Source organism: Lynx rufus, unplaced genomic scaffold, assembly GCF_022079265.1.
Source record: "Lynx rufus isolate CCGP_SWC_20201006 ecotype Redwood Valley unplaced genomic scaffold, mLynRuf1.p SCAF_22, whole genome shotgun sequence".
In the NCBI taxonomy this organism is placed as follows: domain Eukaryota; kingdom Metazoa; phylum Chordata; class Mammalia; order Carnivora; family Felidae; genus Lynx; species Lynx rufus.
Genome location: NW_025814837.1, coordinates 345,552 through 366,380, shown reverse-complemented (window position 1 = coordinate 366,380; position 20,829 = coordinate 345,552). Strand labels below are relative to the sequence as shown.

The 20,829-nt window shown below is 38.4% G+C and overlaps 1 non-coding gene and 1 pseudogene across 1 annotated transcript; both read left to right on the top strand.

Moving 5' to 3' along the window:
- The first annotated feature begins 1,139 nt into the window (after positions 1 to 1,139).
- Positions 1,140 to 1,239, top strand: LOC124517666 (uncharacterized; annotated as a pseudogene).
- Positions 1,240 to 19,973: 18,734 nt separating this feature from the next.
- Positions 19,974 to 20,080, top strand: LOC124517660 (U6 spliceosomal RNA). The gene has a single exon (XR_006963525.1). It is a non-coding gene; the product is annotated as a U6 spliceosomal RNA (small nuclear RNA).
- The last annotated feature ends 749 nt before the right edge of the window (positions 20,081 to 20,829 follow it).

Genomic DNA, 20,829 nt, shown 5'->3' with positions numbered 1-20,829 from the left:
GGAGCCAAACCATAAGAGACTCTTAAAAACTGAGAACAAACTGAGGGTTGATGGGGGGTGGGAGGGAGGGGAGGGTGGGTGATGGGTATTGAGGAGGGCACCTGTTGGGATGAACACTGGGTGTTGTATGGAAACCAATTTGACAATAAATTCATATTAAAATAAAATGCAAAAATAAAAATAAAAAATAGGTAAAATTTTTGAACCTGTCCAATTTAAAAGATCAGCAGATTCATATACAAGCAGGGATGCTTTAACAGTTATGCATGCCTTTAAAAAGACTAAGAGAATCAATTCTAGGGCAGGTGGCAAACGTGTAATGTTGCATGCAGCAAATCAAGCCCTGATGTAGAACTCCTGCGTTACATAGCTCCAATAACTATGAAGTTAGGATAAAATTGTTAAATATAAAATATGAAAAAATAAGACAACAAATGTAAATATATTTTAAAAGCACATAACACCTATGGGGCTGAAGCAATGGAGTTCTCATGAATCAGAAACCATTGTGTCTACCAGCAGTGTGAATTTTTGAGAACATCAGGAGCAGTTCTTCTTAGTTACCATTTGAAAGTAAGTGAAAAGACAGTAAGCTTGCATTTTGCTGCAGTAAATACTATTTATTTAGGTAATTTGGGCAGTAAAATTACACAGTCACAATAATTGCTTTAATGACTCACTTGGGGTTTTTTGGCACAAAGAAATTGATTCCAATAAAAGGGAATTTATTAAATAGAACTCAGCATTTTGAGATGAGCCCATTTAGATGAGTTTGTTTACATTTTTTTGGATAAATCACAAAAAGAAAATCATAAGAAATGGTGTTGATGATTGTCAAGGGTAAAATTGGGACTACTGAAAGGATGAACACTGCAGTATGATTAAATTAGATTTTCTTGTTTATTTTGATTCTAAGGGCCTTTTGTTAATTTAAGTTCAATCTTTTGCCTTGATTGGAATTGTGTTTATATGGATATATCTGGTGAATGTGCTTCTAGATAGGCATGCAGGTCTTTCGAATTTCACCTATATTTGAAAAGTGCAGTACTTTCATTTATGCATATTTGTGAGTGTCTTTAGCCATAGGCAAACTTTTTTAAATAATTAGCTTATGGAATAGAAATGTAAGAATATAGTTCTTGCTTCAGCAGCACATACACTAAAACTGAAACGATATAGAGATTAACACGGCCCCCACACAAGGATGACATACAAATTCATGAAGCATTCCATATTTAAAATAAAGAAATGTCAGAATATAAATGGTAATATCAAACTTCTAGCTTTTTTTTCTAGATATTTGGCCATTAGCCCTATATATATTCCATATACCAAAGAGGTGCAAAATTGTAAAAATGTTTTGCATTTAAAACAGCAGGTAAGACTTCTTATAAACTTTGGAGTTTTTAAAGACTCTAGTATTAAAATACTGATATCTCTGCAAGTAACTGTTTATATAAAGAGAGGGTTAATTTTTCACTTATTCAATATGTATTGAGCACACTCTGAGCCCCAGTCCCTGACCATAAGGAATGTAGGGTTTAAGGAAAGTGACAAAAAGACAGTGGTTACAGATGAGATCAGTGTTCTGTGACATTGTGACATGAGTCACATAATCCAGTTATTTTAGGGAGTCAAGAAGGACTTTCAAGAAGCAAAGTTTAAAATGGAAAACAAAGAGGAAGAGGACATGAAGTCATGGTAAGGGCTTTAGGTAAAAGTTAAAGATTGCAAAGGCTCAGAGGCATGACAGAGAATGGTGCCTTCAAGAAAGTGTGCAAAGTTGAAGGGGAAGTGGAAAATTGAGGCTGATGAGGAAAAGGGGTAGGTCATGAGAGGTCTTAATAACTGATCTAAGTAATTAGAACTGTATCCTGTGGCAATAGCAATTGCTTGGAAGATAATAAGCAGGGAAATGATATGACCAGGCTGGACCCTTAAAAGATCACTCAAGATGCCATGTGGAAAATGAATTATTGGGTCTAGAAGTTGAAATGAAGGATAAAGTGCTTTTTGCGGCTGTGAAATTTGGGAAAGAATATTGGTGACCAGAAATGAGATTGTGTACTGGTGGTACAAAGAAATACACACATATCAAAGATGCTACATATGGAGGTAGAATCAAAAAGTCTTTGTAAGAGATTAGAAGAAGGGAATAAAAAATAAGTAAAAACCAAACTCATGCCCAGGTTTCCTGTTTAAGCAACTGGGTTTATAATGGTAGTGTTCAATGAAATGGGTAGGATTTTAAGAGGAATAGTTTATTAGTCAGGTTAATTCTACTTGTTATAACAATCCAAAAAGTTCAGTGACTAAACACTGAGAGTATTTTGTGTTGCTCATCACACAGCTTAATAATAATAATAATAATAATAATAATAATAATAATAAAAAGTCAGTTTCCCTAGTTGCAACTTAAGGATCTGGGTTCCTTCTATCATGTGGTTCTACTGTTTCAGAGTCCTTTGGTTCCATTTGTCCTGGTGGAAGAGAAAAAGAGATTTTATCATTATTATTTTAAGGCATTGGGTGTTTAAAATAGAATTTATCTTTATACTCACTAATGCAGAAGTAGAGTGCTACCATAACAAACACCTGTAGCATGTGGCAAGGAATCATGGTCACGCAGCAAAGAGAGAGGAACCTGACAGCGGAGATGGAAAAGATGCCTAGCTATATACTGTAGTGGCAGAAAGAAAAACTCTTTCCTGTAATAACTTGGGGTATGTGTAGACTACTTCCCAAGTGGAACTAGCATTTCTAGGTAGAATTTTTCAGATAAAACTTCAGGTGTTAGTGATTGCCTTGAGTAAGTGGTGCAATGCAAGCAAGACCCCAGGAAACAACAGGCTTCCAAGAAGCTTGGCTAAAGATAAGGAGCAAGGTGATATTGTCACTAGATGTATGTATGGGGTTAAAGGAGATGTTAAAACATGATAGGATGAGAAGGAATGTGTGAATGATCCACAGTGCCTCATTTCCATTGGGGATTATAGGGAATCCTGTCTTATACCATATTTTAGCTCTAAACTTCACTTCTAATCCTAAAAAAAAAAATCTGTAACTTATACAGTAGAATACAACCCTACCATGGAAGAAGTTTAAAATGTATCCTTATACTATTGTCTGACTTTCACATTAGTTACCTAATCCTGACACAGCCTAGGAAGATAGGCTAGGAAGATACATTTATTTTTACTTAGTGACAGATCTGGAATTACAATTCAGTTTCTCTGCTTCCCAGTCCAAGGATCTTGCCCTATATAAGCTCAATCAACGCATTTGTGACATTTGTGTCAAAAGTATTTAGTTCATACAGTCTTGCAAATTTTTGTGTCTGCCTTCCTTTTCCTGGTTTCTTTGAAATGTTTGAAAAGAATAATAATTAACCTCACCTAAATAGATTTAACACATCCATCCAATATTCATTTGGTAGATGGCTATAGATGGTGAGGATTTGAGGGCCACTTTTGTCTGAGAAATCCATTCATGTAGCCTGAAACTTTTTTCACTCTGCAGGGCTGGCGTGTAAGGTCTTGATTCTGTGTGCCATGTCAGGGTTTTCTGGGAACCGCACTGCAGTGGCTGACTCTTACAAGCACCACTGCTCTTAGCAATACTTTCTGTCACTAGGTGGGGACTAGTAGGGTTAGTGTCTTCTCTGTGACCCTGAAATCACTCAATGTTATTTGTTGTATGCAACTGCCTACATGCAAAGTTGACTGGCCACAGAAGAATGAGTGCTGTAGGTAAAAGTACTGGATTGGTTATCAGGGAAACAATTCCAAACTACAGCAAATTTTAATTTCCAGAGATTATATCCAGAATTATATTTAGTTACATAAAAAAGTGCACGCTACTAGCCAAAGCTATAATATGGTAACTCTATTATTATTTTAGTTATGGCCAATCTACATTTCAGTCATCTCTTCTGTTGTCATACTGCAGATAATGACCTGTCCTTTTCATGAAGATAGAATAAAATATGCCTTTGGGAACAAAAAGAAAGGAACATGGTCTAATGAAGAATTCAGATGAATAGTACTGGGCTGTTGAGTTTGCATCCAGTTCTGTGTTCTAAATGTCATTCTTAGTGGTCATATATTTTCAAACATTATTTTTAAATGATGGAAAAAAAGATAATTGTCAGTTGGAGATTTTTCCAAGTTTTTCATACCAGTTTTGAACTAGGTCTTGCACCCAATTTTAAAATACTTTGAAGCAGTGCTTATATTGGAGTTAATCTTTCCCCAGAGAATATTAAGACTCCAGGAAAAGAATGTCCCTTACGAATACAGCACGTGGTTTCAATTAAAGAGATCTGGCCTGAATAGAAGGTGTGCATTTTACAGTTAGATCTACCATCAGATAAGTATGTATTTTCTTGAGACAAATCATTTTAACTTCTCCATGTTCATTTTCTCACCTATAAAATGGGAAAACAATGCCTATACCTTCTGTAGGAATTCTAGGGTGTCATATATACATATTCAATAGAATAAGTATTTGGAAAATATAATCTCATTTAACAAGCCCAAGATTTATGATTATGCCCTAATGCATAATCATAATTCACTAGCCATTGTGGACCTGGGGTACTTCAAAATGTGGTACACTTTTTCTTTTTCTTTTTTTTCTTAGTTTCTATTTTCAAAATTGGCTCACAGCTTGGATATATTTGAGTAAAGCAGCTTTTCCTTATGGCCCCAATCATATGGCTCTTGAGCATATAGGGAAGAGTGTGAAAGAAGAGGGTGGGAAAGCATAACATTAAATATTCAAACTCCCTAGAGTTTTCTTGGCTTGAAGTAAGTTGTCTCTAAAAAGAAAAAAAAAAGGGGGGGGTAGTAAAGAAAGGAAAAAGACCTGAGTCTTTTTTTCCCTTGTCTATTAAAATATTTTTTGTGGTCAGATTTACCTCCCTCAGTTTCTTTTTTTCTTTCTTTTTTTTTTTTTAATTTTCATTAAGTGCTTCTAAGAAATTAGATTAGATTAAACTTTATTAATCTCTCCTCAGCTCTAATTGAGTTTGTATATACAATCTCAAGCAGGTATCTGCCTTTAAAGAGAAGAACGCCTCCCTCCCACCCCCCACCACGCCTTCTTTTATTAAATGCCCTCTTTAAGATTCTGCTTTTCATTTATGTCACCTGTTAATGGGTATGGGCTCACAGAAAGGATTGTTGAAGGGAATGTACCCTGTTTGGGTTTAAGTTGCTCAAGGAAGCAAACCTAGCAAGTAGCATTCGGTTTCTTAGATAATGGTGCCATCTTCCTGGCACTTATAGAGACAATGAAATATTCATGAGTTTCTTAAAGGCTTTTGGAAAGAATGTGTGTTGGAATGGAACATTAATGAGCCAGTCTCTTCTGGTTTCATGCCAGGCAGGGGCTGTTAAATAATTAAGGTGTGACAAGCCAGAGTTTACACAGGAGGAGGTGGAAAGTAGTCCTTCAGCCTTGGAAATGTTCCCCTGCCATATTGAAATGAGGACCCATCTGGTCCAAGTTCTCTTATGTTCCTTGGAGTATTCTCTCTAAAAACATCATGGTACCCAGTGCATTGAAATGTTTTGCTAAAAACCTGCTGAAGGAACATTGAACTACTTCAAACATGTTTGGAAATCATTCAATTAGCCTTTATTGAGTGTGATCAGCACTGAGGCATTGGGGGAAAAAAAAACAGGATAATTGTACCTCAAGTTTTCTACTTTCTAATAACCTCAGACTAATTGGAAAGCTTTGGAAAAAAACTACTCTGTGATCAGTTGTTGAATAGTGTGGAGCTTTAAATGATAGAAGGAGAGATACATTGAGGACTATTGAGTCAAGAGGTTTTCATGGGTACTGGGTGACTTATCTTGGGACTTGGAGTAGATATTAGACTTGTATGACCAGAGGAGAAAATAAGGTTCATATTAAGAGGAATAAGAAAATGAACAAAAGTGTAGAGAAAGGAATGCACAACACTTGAAGAAAGTGAAAGTATGCTGTAATGCTATGTCATCAGTAGGCATGTGGAAAATAGCATTCCTATTTCTCACACACAAAAATATATCAATAAAATGAGCCTATGTCCTATTTGGGTGAATGTTGGCTCACCATGGCATCCAGAATCTGTGAAAGGTAAGGTGGCCTCCCAGGAGAGACTGACTCAGTCTTCCAGCAAAATAGACAAATGGAACTCTGAGGAGTTTTTATGTGTGCAGATCTTTCATATCAGATCATGAAAGCAGACATTTTCACAGCTTTACATTAAATATGCAAAATCTCATGGTTCTTTCATAAGAGAAAATATTCATGTTGCTTCCCTTGGTCACCCTTACATTATCCTCAGAGTTGTCATTTTGCGGCTTTCTCTGCAAGGCTGGGCTTCAGAGATATTAAATGGCTGCATTTGCCTGTTCATTTTTTTGCCTTCACTTAAACAACTAAGCACCCACTCTGCACAGAATACAAGGTTTCAAAAACCCATGTTTATCTCCATCTCTCTGGCTTACAAACTAGTTTAGAGAAATAGGCAAATAAGAAAATTTAATAAAAGTCACTCTTAGTCTTACAAAGAAATCACAGCTAATGTTTTGATTAATTGATGTTTAAAAAAAAATTTTCCCGGGGGGAGACTAGGAAGATGGCGGCGTAGGAGGACGCTGGGCTCACCGCGCGTCCTGCTGACCACTTAGATTCCACCTACACCTGCCTAAATAACCCAGAAAACCGCCAGAGGATTAGCAGAACAGAGTCACCGGACCCAAGTGCAGACGAGAGGCCCACGGAAGAGGGTAGGAAGGGCGGCGAGGCGGTGCGCGCTCCACGGACTGGCGGGAGGGAGCCGGGGCTGAGGGGCGGCTCGCCGGCCAAGCAGAGCCCCCGAGTCTGGCTTGCAAAAGCGGAGGGGCCTGACGGACTGTGTTCCGACAGCAAGCGCGACTTAGCGTCTGGGAGGTCATAAGTTAACAGCTCTGCTCAGAAAGCGGGAAGGCTGGAGGACAAAGGGAGGGTGAGCTGCGGAGCCCCCGGACGACAGAGCTCAGTTTGGCGGGGAACAAAGGCGCTCTCCAGCGCCATCTCCCCCGCCCATCCCCCAGCCAAAATCCCAAAGGGAACCGGCTCCGGCCAGGGAAATTGCTCGCTCCGCGCGAACACCCAACTCTGTGCTTCTGCGGAGCCAAACCTCCGGCAGCGATCTGACTCCCTCCGGCTGCACAGGGCCCCTCCTGAAGTGGATCACCTAAGGAGAAGCGAGCTAAGCCTGCCCCCCCTGCCGCCGTGCACCTTGCCTTCCCACCCCAGCTAATACGCCAGATCCCCAGCATCACAAGCCTGGCAGTGTGCAAGTAGCCCAGACGGGCCACGCCACCCCACAGTGAATCCCGCCCCTAGGAGAGGGGAAGAGAAGGCACACACCAGTCTGACTGTGGCCCCAGCGGTGGGCTGGGGGCAGACATCAGGTCGGACTGCGGCCCCGCCCACCAACTCCAGTTATACACCACAGCACAGGGGAAGTGCCCTGCAGGCCCTCACCACACCAGGGACTATCCAAAATGACCAAGCGGAAGAATTCCCCCCAGAAGAATCTCCAGGAAATAACAACAGCTAATGAGCTGATCAAAAAGGATTTAAATAATATAACAGAAAGTGAATTTAGAATAATAGTCATAAAATTAATCGCTGGGCTGGAAAACAGCATACAGGACAGCAGAGAATCTCTTGCTACAGACATCAGGGGACTAATGAACAGGCACGAGGAGCTGAAAAACGCTTTAAAGGAAATGGAAAACAAAATGCAAATCACCACAGCTCGGATGGAAGAGGCAGAGGAGAGAATAGGTGAACTAGAAGATAAAGTTATGGAAAAAGAGGAAGCTGAGAAAAAGAGAGATAAAAAAATCCAGGAGTATGAGGGGAAAATTAGAGAACTAAGTGATACACTAAAAAGAAATAATTTACGCATAATTGGTATCCCAGAGGAGGAAGAGAGAGGGAAAGGTGCTGAAGGGGTACTTGAAGAAATCATAGCTGAGAACTTCCCTGAACTGGGGAAGGAAAAAGGCATTGAAATCCAAGAGGCACAGAGAACTCCCTTCAGACGTAACTTGAATCGATCTTCTGCACGACATATCATAGTGAAACTGGCAAAATACAAGGATAAAGAGAAAATTCTGAAAGCAGCAAGGGGTAAACGTGCCCTCACATATAAAGGGAGACCTATAAGACTCGTGACTGATCTCTCTTTTGAAACTTGGCAGGCCAGAAAGAATTGGCACGAGATTTTCAGGGTGCTAGACAGCAAAAATATGCAGCCAAGAATCCTTTATCCAGCAAGTCTGTCATTTAGAATAGAAGGAGAGATAAAGGTCTTCCCAAACAAACAAAAACTGAAGGAATTTGTCACCACTAAACCAGCCCTACAAGAGATCCTAAGGGGGACCCTGTGAGACAAAGTACCAGAGACATCACTACAAGCATAAAACATACAGACATCACAATGACTCTAAACCCGTATCTTTCTATAATAACACTGAATGTAAATGGATTAAATGCGCCAACCAAAAGACATAAGGTATCAGAATGGATAAAAAAACAAGACCCATCTATTTGCTGTCTACAAGAGACTCATTTTAGACCTGAGGACACCTTTAGATTGAGAGTGAGGGGATGGAGAACTATTTATCATGCTACTGGAAGCCAGAAGAAAGCTGGAGTAGCCATACTTATATCAGACAAACTAGACTTTAAATTAAAGGCTGTAACAAGAGATGAAGAAGGACATTATATAATAGTTACAGGGTCTATCCATCAGGAAGAGCTAACAATTATAAATGTCTATGCGCCGAATACCGGAGCCCCCAAATATATAAAACAATTACTCATAAACAGAAGCAACCTTATTGATAAGAATGTGGTAATTGCTGGGGACTTTAACACCCCACTTACAGAAATGGATAGATCATCTAGACACACGGTCAATAAAGAAACAAGGGCCCTGAATGAGACACTGGATCAGATGGACTTGACAGATATATTTAGAACTCTGCATCCCAAAGCAACAGAATATACTTTCTTCTCGAGTGCACATGGAACATTCTCCAAGATAGATCATATACTGGGTCACAAATCAGCCCTTCATAAGTTTACAAGAATTGAAATTATACCATGCATACTTTCAGACCACAACGCTATGAAGCTTGAAGTCAACCACAGGAAAAAGTCTGGAAAACCTCCAAAAGCATGGAGGTTAAAGAACACCCTACTCACGAATGAGTGGGTCAACCAGGCAATTAGAGAAGAAATCAAAAAATATATGGAAACAAACGAAAATGAAAATACAACAATCCAAACGCTTTGGGACGCAGCGAAGGCAGTCCTGAGAGGAAAATACATCGCAATCCAGGCCTATCTCAAGAAACAAGAAAAATCCCAAATACAAAATCTAACAGCACACCTAAAGGAAATAGAAGCAGAACAGCAAAGGCAGCCTAAACCCAGCAGAAGAAGAGAAATAATAAAGATCAGAGCAGAAATAAACAATATAGAATCTAAAAAAACTGTAGAGCAGATCAACGAAACCAAGAGTTGGTTTTTTGAAAAAATAAACAAAATTGACAAACCTCTAGCCAGGCTTCTCAAAAAGAAAAGGGAGATGACCCAAATAGATAAAATCATGAATGAAAATGGAATTATTACAACCAATCCCTCAGAGATACAAACAATTATCAGGGAATACTATGAAAAATTATATGCCAACAAATTGGACAACCTGGAAGAAATGGACAAATTCCTGAACACCCACACTCTTCCAAAACTCAATCAGGAGGAAATAGAAAGCTTGAACAGACCCATAACCAGCGAAGAAATTGAATCGGTTATCAAAAATCTCCCAACAAATAAGAGTCCAGGACCAGATGGCTTCCCAGGGGAGTTCTACCAGACGTTTAAAGCAGAGATAATACCTATCCTTCTCAAGCTATTCCAAGAAATAGAAAGGGAAGGAAAACTTCCAGACTCATTCTATGAAGCCAGTATTACTTTGATTCCTAAACCAGACAGAGACCCAGTAAAAAAAGAGAACTACAGGCCAATATCCCTGATGAATATGGATGCCAAAATTCTCAATAAGATACTAGCAAATCGAATTCAACAGCATATAAAAAGAATTATTCACCATGATCAAGTGGGATTCATTCCTGGGATGCAGGGCTGGTTCAACATTCGCAAATCAATCAACGTGATACATCACATTAACAAAAAAAAAGAGAAGAACCATATGATCCTGTCAATCGATGCAGAAAAGGCCTTTGATAAAATCCAGCACCCTTTCTTAATAAAAACCCTTGAGAAAGTCGGGATAGAAGGAACATACTTAAAGATCATAAAAGCCATTTATGAAAACCCCACAGCTAACATCATCCTCAACGGGGAAAAACTGAGAGCTTTTTCCCTGAGATCAGGAACACGACAGGGATGCCCACTCTCACCGTTGTTATTTAACATAGTGCTGGAAGTTCTAGCATCAGCAATCAGACAACAAAAGGAAATCAAAGGCATCAAAATTGGCAAAGATGAAGTCAAGCTTTCGCTTTTTGCAGATGACATGATATTATACATGGAAAATCCGATAGACTCCACCAAAAGTCTGCTAGAACTGATACATGAATTCAGCAAAGTTGCAGGATACAAAATCAATGTACAGAAATCAGTTGCATTCTTATACACTAACAATGAAGCAACAGAAAGACAAATAAAGAAACTGATCCCATTCACAATTGCACCAAAAAGCATAAAATACCTAGGAATAAATCTAACCAAAGATGTAAAGGATCTGTATGCTGAAAACTATAGAAAGCTTATGAAGGTAATTGAAGAAGATTTAAAGAAATGGAAAGACATTCCCTGCTCATGGATTGGAAAAATAAATATTGTCAAAATGTCAATACTACCCAAAGCTATCTACACATTCAATGCAATCCCAATCAAAATTGCACCAGCATTCTTCTCGAAACTAGAACAAGCAATCCTAAAATTCATATGGAACCACAAAAGGCCCCGAATAGCCAAAGGAATTTTGAAGAAGAAGACCAAAGCAGGAGGCATCACAATCCCAGACTTCAGCCTCTACTACAAAGCTGTCATCATCAAGACAGCATGGTATTGGCACAAAAACAGACACACAGACCAATGGAATAGAATAGAAACCCCAGAACTAGACCCACAAACATATGGCCAACTCATCTTTGACAAAGCAGGAAAGAACATCCAATGGAAAAAAGACAGCCTCTTTAACAAATGGTGCTGGGAGAACTGGACAGCAACATGCAGAAGGTTGAAACTAGACCACTTTCTCACACCATTTACTAAAATAAACTCAAAATGGATAAAGGACCTAAATGTGAGACAGGAAACCATCAGAACCTTAGAGGAGAAAGCAGGAAAAGACCTCTCTGACCTCAGCCGTAGCAATCTCTTACTCGACACATCCCCAAAGGCAAGGGAATTAAAAGCAAAAGTGAATTACTGGGACCTTATGAAGATAAAAAGCTTCTGCACAGCAAAGGAAACAACCAACAAAACTAAAAGACAACCAACGGAATGGGAAAAGATATTTGCAAATGACATATCGGACAAAGGGCTAGTATCTAAAATCTATAAAGAGCTCACCAAACTCCACACCCGAAAAACAAATAACCCAGTGAAGAAATGGGCAGAAAACATGAATAGACACTTCTCTAAAGAAGACATCCAGATGGCCAACAGGCACATGAAAAGATGTTCAGCGTCGCTCCTTATCAGGGAAATACAAATCAAAACCACACTCAGGTATCACCTCACGCCAGTCAGAGTGGCCAAAATGAACAAATCAGGAGACTATAGATGCTGGAGAGGATGTGGAGAAACGGGAACCCTCTTGCACTGTTGGTGGGAATGCAAATTGGTGCAGCCGCTCTGGAAAACAGTGTGGAGGTTCCTCAGAAAATTAAAAATAGACCTACCCTATGACCCAGCAATAGCACTGCTAGGAATCTACCCAAGGGATACAGGAGTACTGATGCATAGGGGCACTTGTACCCCAATGTTCATAGCAGCACTCTCAACAATAGCCAAATTATGGAAACAGCCTAAATGTCCATCAACTGATGAATGGATAAAGAAATTGTGGTTTATATACACAATGGAATACTACGTGGCAATGAGAAAAAATGAAATATGGCCTTTTGTAGCAACGTGGATGGAACTGGAGAGTGTGATGCTAAGTGAAATAAGCCATACAGAGAAAGACAGATACCATATGGTTTCACTCTTATGTCGATCCTGAGAAACTCAACAGGAACCCATGGGGGAGGGGAAGGGAGAAAAAAAAAAAGACGTTAGAGTGGGAGAGAGCCAAAGCATAAGAGACTGTTAAAAACTGAGAACAAACTGAGGGTTGATGGGGGGTGGGAGGGAGGGGCGGGTGGGTGATGGGTTTTGAGGAGGGCACCTTTTGGGATGAGCACTGGGTGTTGTATGGAAACTAATTTGTCAATAAACTTCAAAAAAAAAAAAAAAAAAAAAAAAAAAAAAAAAAAAAAAAAAAAAAATTTTCCCTATATAGCATGTGGAGATCATTTATTTATTTATGTGTGTATATCCATACATATATATGTGTTTAGAATAACAGTAATCCTACCAAATCTATAGTTTATATCTTAATTTTTCTTTTGTGTTATGTTAGAAAAGATTTCCTAAAAATTGTTAAAATAAAGTACGTCATTTCAAGCTATACTTAATCTCCACATAGCATACCATAATTTATTAAAATATTCTTTATTCTTGAGTATTTGCATCTTCATAATATTTCATTATTACAATTAACACTTTGATAACACCACTTGACATCAATGTATAATTCAATGCTTATTTTCTCAGAGTAAATTCCCAGATGTAAAATATCTGGATCAAAATGTAGTAACATTTTTAGTGATTTTGGGCCATATTGCCAAACCTGTCCCCTAAAAATACCAATTTATCATCCATTCAATGGATGAGAAGGCCCATCTATTTCATAAAAGATTCATTGTCAACTTGAATATGATCTTTTAGAGAGATCTTATCAATTTGATAGGTGAAAATAATGGCATTGTTTTTATTGAGTTAGTTATGAAGTTGAACGGTTTTCTTTTCATGGATCTTTGTGTAGAGTTTGTATGTGTATGTATGTGAGTTGTTATAACCTTTGCTCACTTTTCTATTTTGTAAGTGGGCTTCTGTAACTATTAACAGCAATTATTATTTTTATGGTCCTCATAAAACTTCTAATAATGATAAATCTGTTTTGGAAATTAATGAATTATATTCAGGACTTCTGTACTCCAAAACCATATATCATAGGAATAAAATTGGAATCTTAAGGCTTTTTAAAAACACATTTTAAAATAGATTCAAGTCACTAGACATGAGCTTTAGAGGCTGATCACTTTCTTCTGAAAACTGATTTGATTTTCAAGTCCCAAGTCTGTTTGTTTCTCTTCATCACTTTCTAACACAGAACCTTCCACCTGCTAGGAGCTACTGAAATTCAGACACAAACTTCTGGAAGAAAATGCTTTTTTTGTTTGTTTGTTTGTTTGTTTTATGTTGTTTTTTTTGTTTTTTTGTTTTGTTTTTTTAGGTGACAGCAGATGATACATTTCATTATATTAGGGAGAAAGAATTATTCTTTAAGTGCATGGAAATATTTACAAACATAATTTTATCTTGGGAGTCTTTAGCTTACTCATTCATTTTCTTTCCTCCCACAGGCCAGGGGATAAGAGCATCATTGTCCAGAGGTATAATCTCACTCTTAGATTCTTCCTTTTCCCCCATAGTCCTTCATGAAATTAGTTCTTTTCTCTCTCTCTCTCTCTCTCTCTCTCTCTTTTTGCTAATCTTTCAGTTTAACAGTTTTACTTCCATCAGTTTTTCCCATATCATTCACAGCTTAAAAAAAAAAAAACTTTTCTTTCTTCAAGTAAGAGAAAGGAGGGTTCTGCCCTTTAAATACCATGCATATTTATGGAGCGCCTGGGTGGCTCAGTCAGTTAAGCAGCCCACTTCGGCTCAGGTCATGGTCTTGCGGTCCATAAGTTTGAGCCCGGTGTCCGGCTCTGTGCTGACAGCTCTGAGCCTGTTTCAGATTCTGTGTCTCTCTCTCTCTGACCCTCCCCCTGTTCATGCTCTGTCTCTCTCTGTCTCAAAAATAAATAAAGGTTAAAAAAGAATTTAAAATGCCATGCATATTTTTATTTTAATAACACCTAATTTGTAGAGTTGGGAAATAGGAATCTTATCCTAGAGCGAGCTGAATCATTCATTATAATGCAGCAAAAGTACATATATAAAATAAATAATATATAATATATATAAAAATACATAAAATGTTACATTTAGAATATATTTTATCAATATATTTAATACGTATATTAAGTGTTTTAACATTAAAAGAGCTTATGCTTAGCCTCATGAATACAATCCCCGATGGATACAACCTAATAGCATTGTTGTGATCTAAATATCTCATTATAAGAGTTAAAAATGTTATCAGTTGTCAGTGAAATAAAGGCTCTGGCCCTGGGGAGCGAGACTGGTTGGTATACAAATCTAAGGGGCTCCCTCTGTCTTGGGGTAGCACAAATCAGCCTTGGTTTTGGCCAGTATGGAGGGAGTGATAGTTTGGGAGGTATGAATAGAAAGAGTCCCACACTTATCACCTCTTAAAACTGTCTCCTGTCATCGGGAATGTCAGAGCAAACCCACAGATGAAAATGTAATCATATTCATGAAGAAACACTTAAGTACACATGAAAAGAAAAGGCACATGACATCATGACCAATTTGTTCTCAAGGAGAACTCACCTACAGGTGGATTAATGCAGAAATTCACGTAAAGAATGTATTAGTGATAGTTACTCAAGTAACTCCTTGTAAGTCACTTTTCTCCATAAGACAGGTCCAAGGCCAGAATTCTGTGGGCACACTTGATGAGGTGCCTGCAACTGATGGAAGGCAGTAGGAGAGCTGGCCCTGTGGTTGCTGTCAGTGGTTCCTGGTTATTGGCAATCAGCACAGCTTTTGGGTTTCCCTGAGCTTAAAATGAGGTTGCTCTCGGTCCTGAGATTGCTTTTCTCCATCTCCTTGCTACTACTCCATTCTTTGTTGCCCCTTTTTCATTTCTGGCTTTTACCCAAATCCTCATTTCTGTGTTCAGGGTCCCCCTTGCTTGAGTGTATGTGCCCACCTGAATTTTGCTCAATCTTCTCAACTTGACCAGTGCTCTGCCTATTTCCTATTCCTGGAAATCTGGCTGATCACGTCCAGCCTCATTTTTTGGCCAAACTTCTCAGCTTTCCCCTTGGAATGTCTCTGGGGTCTGATTATTTCACAACATCTCTACAAACACCACTCTCATCTAAGCCATGGTTTTTGCTCTCCTGGTCTGTTTTAGAATCTCTGAAATGGCCACTGTTTCCTCCCTGCTCTTGTGACAGTCTGAAAGAGCCCTACCTTTCTGACCTCACTGCCTCTCACCTGCATCATTCTGTCCAGTCACAGTGGCCTCCTCAGTATTCCTCAAACTTGCCAACAAACTCCTGTATTTGGGTCTTTGCAGTCTTTGTTTTCTCTGCCTATAAGGTTTTCCCTAGAAATCCTCCTGACCAGGGGTACCTTCATGGCTCAGACAAACCTCATGACCATTTTTACATATTCCTTAGACATACTAACAGGGATTCCATCTCTCTCCTTCTTGTATGAAATGATAACCTATCCGTATTCCCCTTCCTTGCTCATCTTTTATCATAATATGTCTCATCTTTGAACACAGCATATTTTGTTGTTTATCTCTTCTTGTAGAATGCAGTCTCCATGAGGGCAAAGACTTTGACCTTTTTAAAATTTGTACTACTTAATCTCCCAGTGCTTAAAAAAGTCCCTAGTGCAAAATGGCCCTGTAATAACTAAGTGGTGAATGAAGGAAGGTATGAATGAATAAATGAATGTACAGTGTTTATACCCCTGTCTTACTTCATTGTATTGGAAGTAATACCTCAGGCCCCTCAAACATTTAAATATTAGGGAAATTTCTATCTTACTCTCAGTGTAGTTTTCCAGGAAGAAAAATAAATACACGGAACAATTTGCTATGTACAAAGTCACCATACACCTAATAGATAAGAGGAGTATTTCTGGGATGGTGTATATATTTATCATACCCCATCTCATCCTGCTCATTGAGCAACTTGGAAAGGATGTTAATGAAGTTAGTAGTGAAGGAAATGAGACAATTGGAAACCAAGATCAGGAAAGGATGAAGTTAGTTCCTATCACTGCAGGCACATACTGCACATCCAGCTTGAACTGTCCCAGTTTAAAAGCAAAGAAGGAATATAGATCAGCTCAAGATTTGCAGTGTCTGTGAAGAGAAAACAATACCAGGCATGGAACTTGCTAGCATTCTGTACTTGTCCTTATGAAAACCTTTTACATTGTAAATTCTTGCATTGTTTCCTGTTTTCCCCGACAAGCGGTGTGCTCCAGGATGGCCGACTAAGCTAGCTATGTTTTCCCCATTGCCTAGTTTGGTTTTATTTATTTATTTATTTTTTAATTTTTTTAAAGTTTATTTATTTTTAAGAGAGAGACACAGAATGTGAGCGGGGGAGGGGCAGAGAGAGAGAGAGACAGAGACACAGAATCTGAAGCAGGCTCCAGGCTCTGAGCTGTCAGCACAGAGCCTGATGTGGGACTCGAACTCACGAACCGCGAGATCATGACCTGAGCCGAAGTCAGCCATTTAACCGACTGAGCCACCCAGGCGCCCCAGCCTAGTTTGGTTTTAATATTTGAGAAAAACAAAAACCAAACCAAAAATAGTTTGGTTTTAATATTTGAGAACAAAGGAGTTACTGAGTGAATGAACAAAGGTTAAATTAGGAGCATCAAGACATTTTAGGGCCTGTGCTGAGACAAGGTGCTTAATGAAACTGGAGTGAATGACCCAGGATAGGTCAGTTCCAGGTTTAGGTTAATCGTGGGTATATCGACAAATTTCAAAAAAGTAGAAATATATTGAATAAACCTCAAATAATTGAAAGGCTTTCTGCTCTGTAATGCAAGTCTAGCCAGTTCAAAGGAAGCTCTGATTTTAAAAGTCAATATATTGACGTGGCAGATCTTAATGAAGGAGTTAGTTAATAAGTATTGCTCCTATTTTGGAATTCTTGGGCACACTAACATGTTTCAGTTGCTGAGTGCTACCTATCCCCAGAAACCATGGCCTTGGGTTTAGGATGGGTATCTGAACCCTAACCCTGACTTTTTTCCTCTGCCTAGCTTGAATTTTGATCACCTTCATTTATTACTAATTTATTGAGAACTTAACCTTTTAGCAAGCATTTTCTAGATATTTGAGATAAAGTGAAAGATCCATACCCTGCCCTCACATAGCTCAAATTCATAGAGTAATGCACAAATGAAGTTGAAAATTTGTAATTTTCCTCTAGTTTATGGGATAATTGCTTAGAAAACTCAGTAGCCTTCTAGGCAGTTGCCAGTGGACAAAGCTGACTATTGAGTTTCACCTTCAGGCTGATAACTTAAATCAGACCCTTTCTTGCCTTAGGCTTGGCCTGTCACAGTCAGACTCCCCAGGGTTAACCCTGAGAACCAGCCTTTTAGTCAGGTGTCTTATCATCTGTAGGATCCTTTTGGGTATTCCAAGCACTGTCCTATTCTAGATCATTCCCCTGCCCTCCTGGTTTGTGCTCTCTATTGCTGCAGTAGATAGTATGGTTTTCTACACTTGAAAAACTGGATGATTTCAGCAGAATTTAGCCCTGATACTCCTCAGGAACATGACCTTGCAAAATTATTTCATCTCTCCAATCCCCAGTCTGTAAATAGGAATAATACGCCTTTTTCTAAAAGTTTCTACAACAGTCAAAGAAGATGAGATATAATTTATCACAATGCCTGTCATTGGGGCTTCTGTTTTTTGTTACTCAGTTCCTGTGAACAGAAGTATAGCCAGTAAACTATGCCTGAAGGAAAGAAGTAGAAGCCTAGGAAAACTGAAAGAGTCCATTGAATTTTTAAATTGAAACGATTCCTCTGGAGAGTATCCTTAGGTAAGTTATTGAAAGCAGTAATTTGTTAGTAATATTTGGGACAGAGTGACCTTGGGAAATGTAGATGGTGGAGTAGTTTTCATAATCACCCTTGGTTATTGTATTCATTTCACACTTCAAGATTCAGTGACCTACATGATATATACAAATAAATTTACAATAACTAAGAATCACCATGATTATTGTTTTTAATTCAAATCAATCAAACTGCTATAGCACCCAATGTAAAATATTTAGCAATTAAACATAACACTACAGACAAAAGCTTTTCTGGAAAAAAAGAAAAAGATAATTTCTCTCGTTTTTCTTTGAATCATGCCACTTTCTCTCTGTGTGTGTGTGTGTGTGTGTTTTTGAATAGCACTGAAGTTTGGGGTGCCATTGTACTCTTTAACTGTTGATTTGCATTTGAAATCCTCCAAAGAGTGTAGTCTAAAGTGCCAATTTAGTTATATTTTTATTCAGTCAATCCCCCACACTTGCTCACACTTGCTATTCCTGAGGCTATGAGTCTTTATTAAGGTTATAAAATGCTTCGACCTTCATAAAAGGCACAGTGACTTCCCTTGAGGTCCAAAGCATTAATGATGAGGTGAAATGCAAAATCATTATCTGAGGGCAGCATCTCTCCTACCACAGAAGCTATTCAAATCATCCGATTGAAAGGCAAACCTATCCAAAAGCTAATAAAGAATTCTCCCTGGCAGTTGAAATATTGGACAAATTGCTTTTCAACCTATGATAGAATGTTAACTGGGTGACAGCCAAATGATGCTGCTGGTTCACTATATTCCACCTCTGTAAGCTGGGTAATTGATAGTCTTTGGGTCCAGAGGTCAAAAGTTGTTGGTGAGTTTGCAATGAGTAACTTCACTGTGGAAAAGGGCCAGTGGTGAGTGTTTATTAGTTCCCATTGTTTCAGCACCAAAGGCTCTGCAAGGAAAGCCATGCTTCATTCAGGGTTGGTGTCACATTTGCATTCAGGTGTTGGTGAAAACTTGTAAGTGCATCGGTGGAAAATTGAAGGCTGACAACATGAAAAAATGTCACTTATATAAAAAGCGTATTTTAAAGATAGGGTCTTACCTTCTTCCCTTCTCAGAGAGCTGTGTGCACCTACCTATGAAATACCCATAGGTGATGCTGGTGACAAATATGTGTCTACAACAAAACCAGTCTGTTTATTTTATCCTAGATCTGAAGGTTATATTTTAAAAAAGCCTTGAGTATTTGAGACTGGAAAGTCCACCTTGACCAGTATTTACCATAAAAATTCATTTTTTGCATGATGAAAAAAAGTTCTCAATGAATACATCAAAATCCAAATTCATATAGTCCTTATATTTATTATGAAGTAGGTGTTCTTGGGCTCCTGTTACGTAAGATGATGGTTTGATATAGGATATTAGAGACAACGAATGTCCTTGTTAAAAGGGATGTGAAAAATCATGGGTTCATGGGTTCCCATCTAGTTCCTGAGTCCACAGAGGATCACCAATCTATAAAAGTAGAATGTAGGTTGAAAATCATTTTCAGTATTTCATAAAAGTTGCTGGAAATCATACATTTACAGGTTGATGTAAGGATCAGCTTTATTTGCTTTTGACTGGCTTGATACCAACTCAGGGCATAAGTAATGCTATTATCTGTGTTCTCACTGCTATTCAGAAACTCTGGTTAGCAGTAAAGTAATTTATGATAAGTACATAAAATCTGAATCTTCTATTCAGCTGGTCAACTAAACTTAACCCTTGATGACTATGTAGCTCTTGATACTGTTGAAGCATTTTCTCATCTAAACCAGGCATTAAAGCATAAGAAACAGTACTGGTATTTGCTTTGGCAACCCATATACTAAAATTGGAATGATACAAAGAAGATTAGCATGGCCCCTGAGCCAGAATGACATGCGAATTTGTGAAGATTCCACAGTTTTAAAAGGAAAGGCTATTATGGGGCGCCGGGGTAGTTCAGCCAGTTGAGTGCGCGACTTTGGCTCAGGTTGTGATCTCGCACGGTTTGTGAGTTCCAGCCCCACATCAGTCTCTATGATGGTGGTGTGGAAACTGTTTGAGATTCTCTCCCTCTGCCCCTTCCCCACTTGTGCATGCTCTCTCTCTCTGAAAAATAAAAAAATACACTTTAATTTTTTTTCTAAAAAGGAAAGGGTATTCTAACACACAAACTATTTTTGTACTAGAATTTGCTAACTTGTAATATGGAATTTTCCTTTTATCAGTATTACTCTATAACTCGCTTGGACATTGGCCACTTGTAAAAATTTAAACCCTAACAATTATGAAAACCACGTTGAAGAAAAATAATAATTAACTTCATTTGGTTTTAATTTTTAATATTTGCAGAAGAAGACTGGGGAGGGAATAAAGAAGAAGAGTGGGTGATTTCTTTCCTAAGTATAAAATAAAGGAATGTGCATTCGATATCAAAACAAAAACAAACACTAGCCCTGGACTGAGAATCATGAAACCTGGTTTCTGACAATAACGGTCAATATCCATGACAGTTTTAAAAAGTTGTTTTACTTACCTAAGTTTTTTTTTTAATTTTACTTTTTAAAAAATTTACATCCAAATTAGCATATAGTGCAACAATGATTTCAGGAGTAGATTCCTTAATGCCCCTTACCCATTTAGCCCATCCCCCCTCCCACAACCCCTCCAGTGAC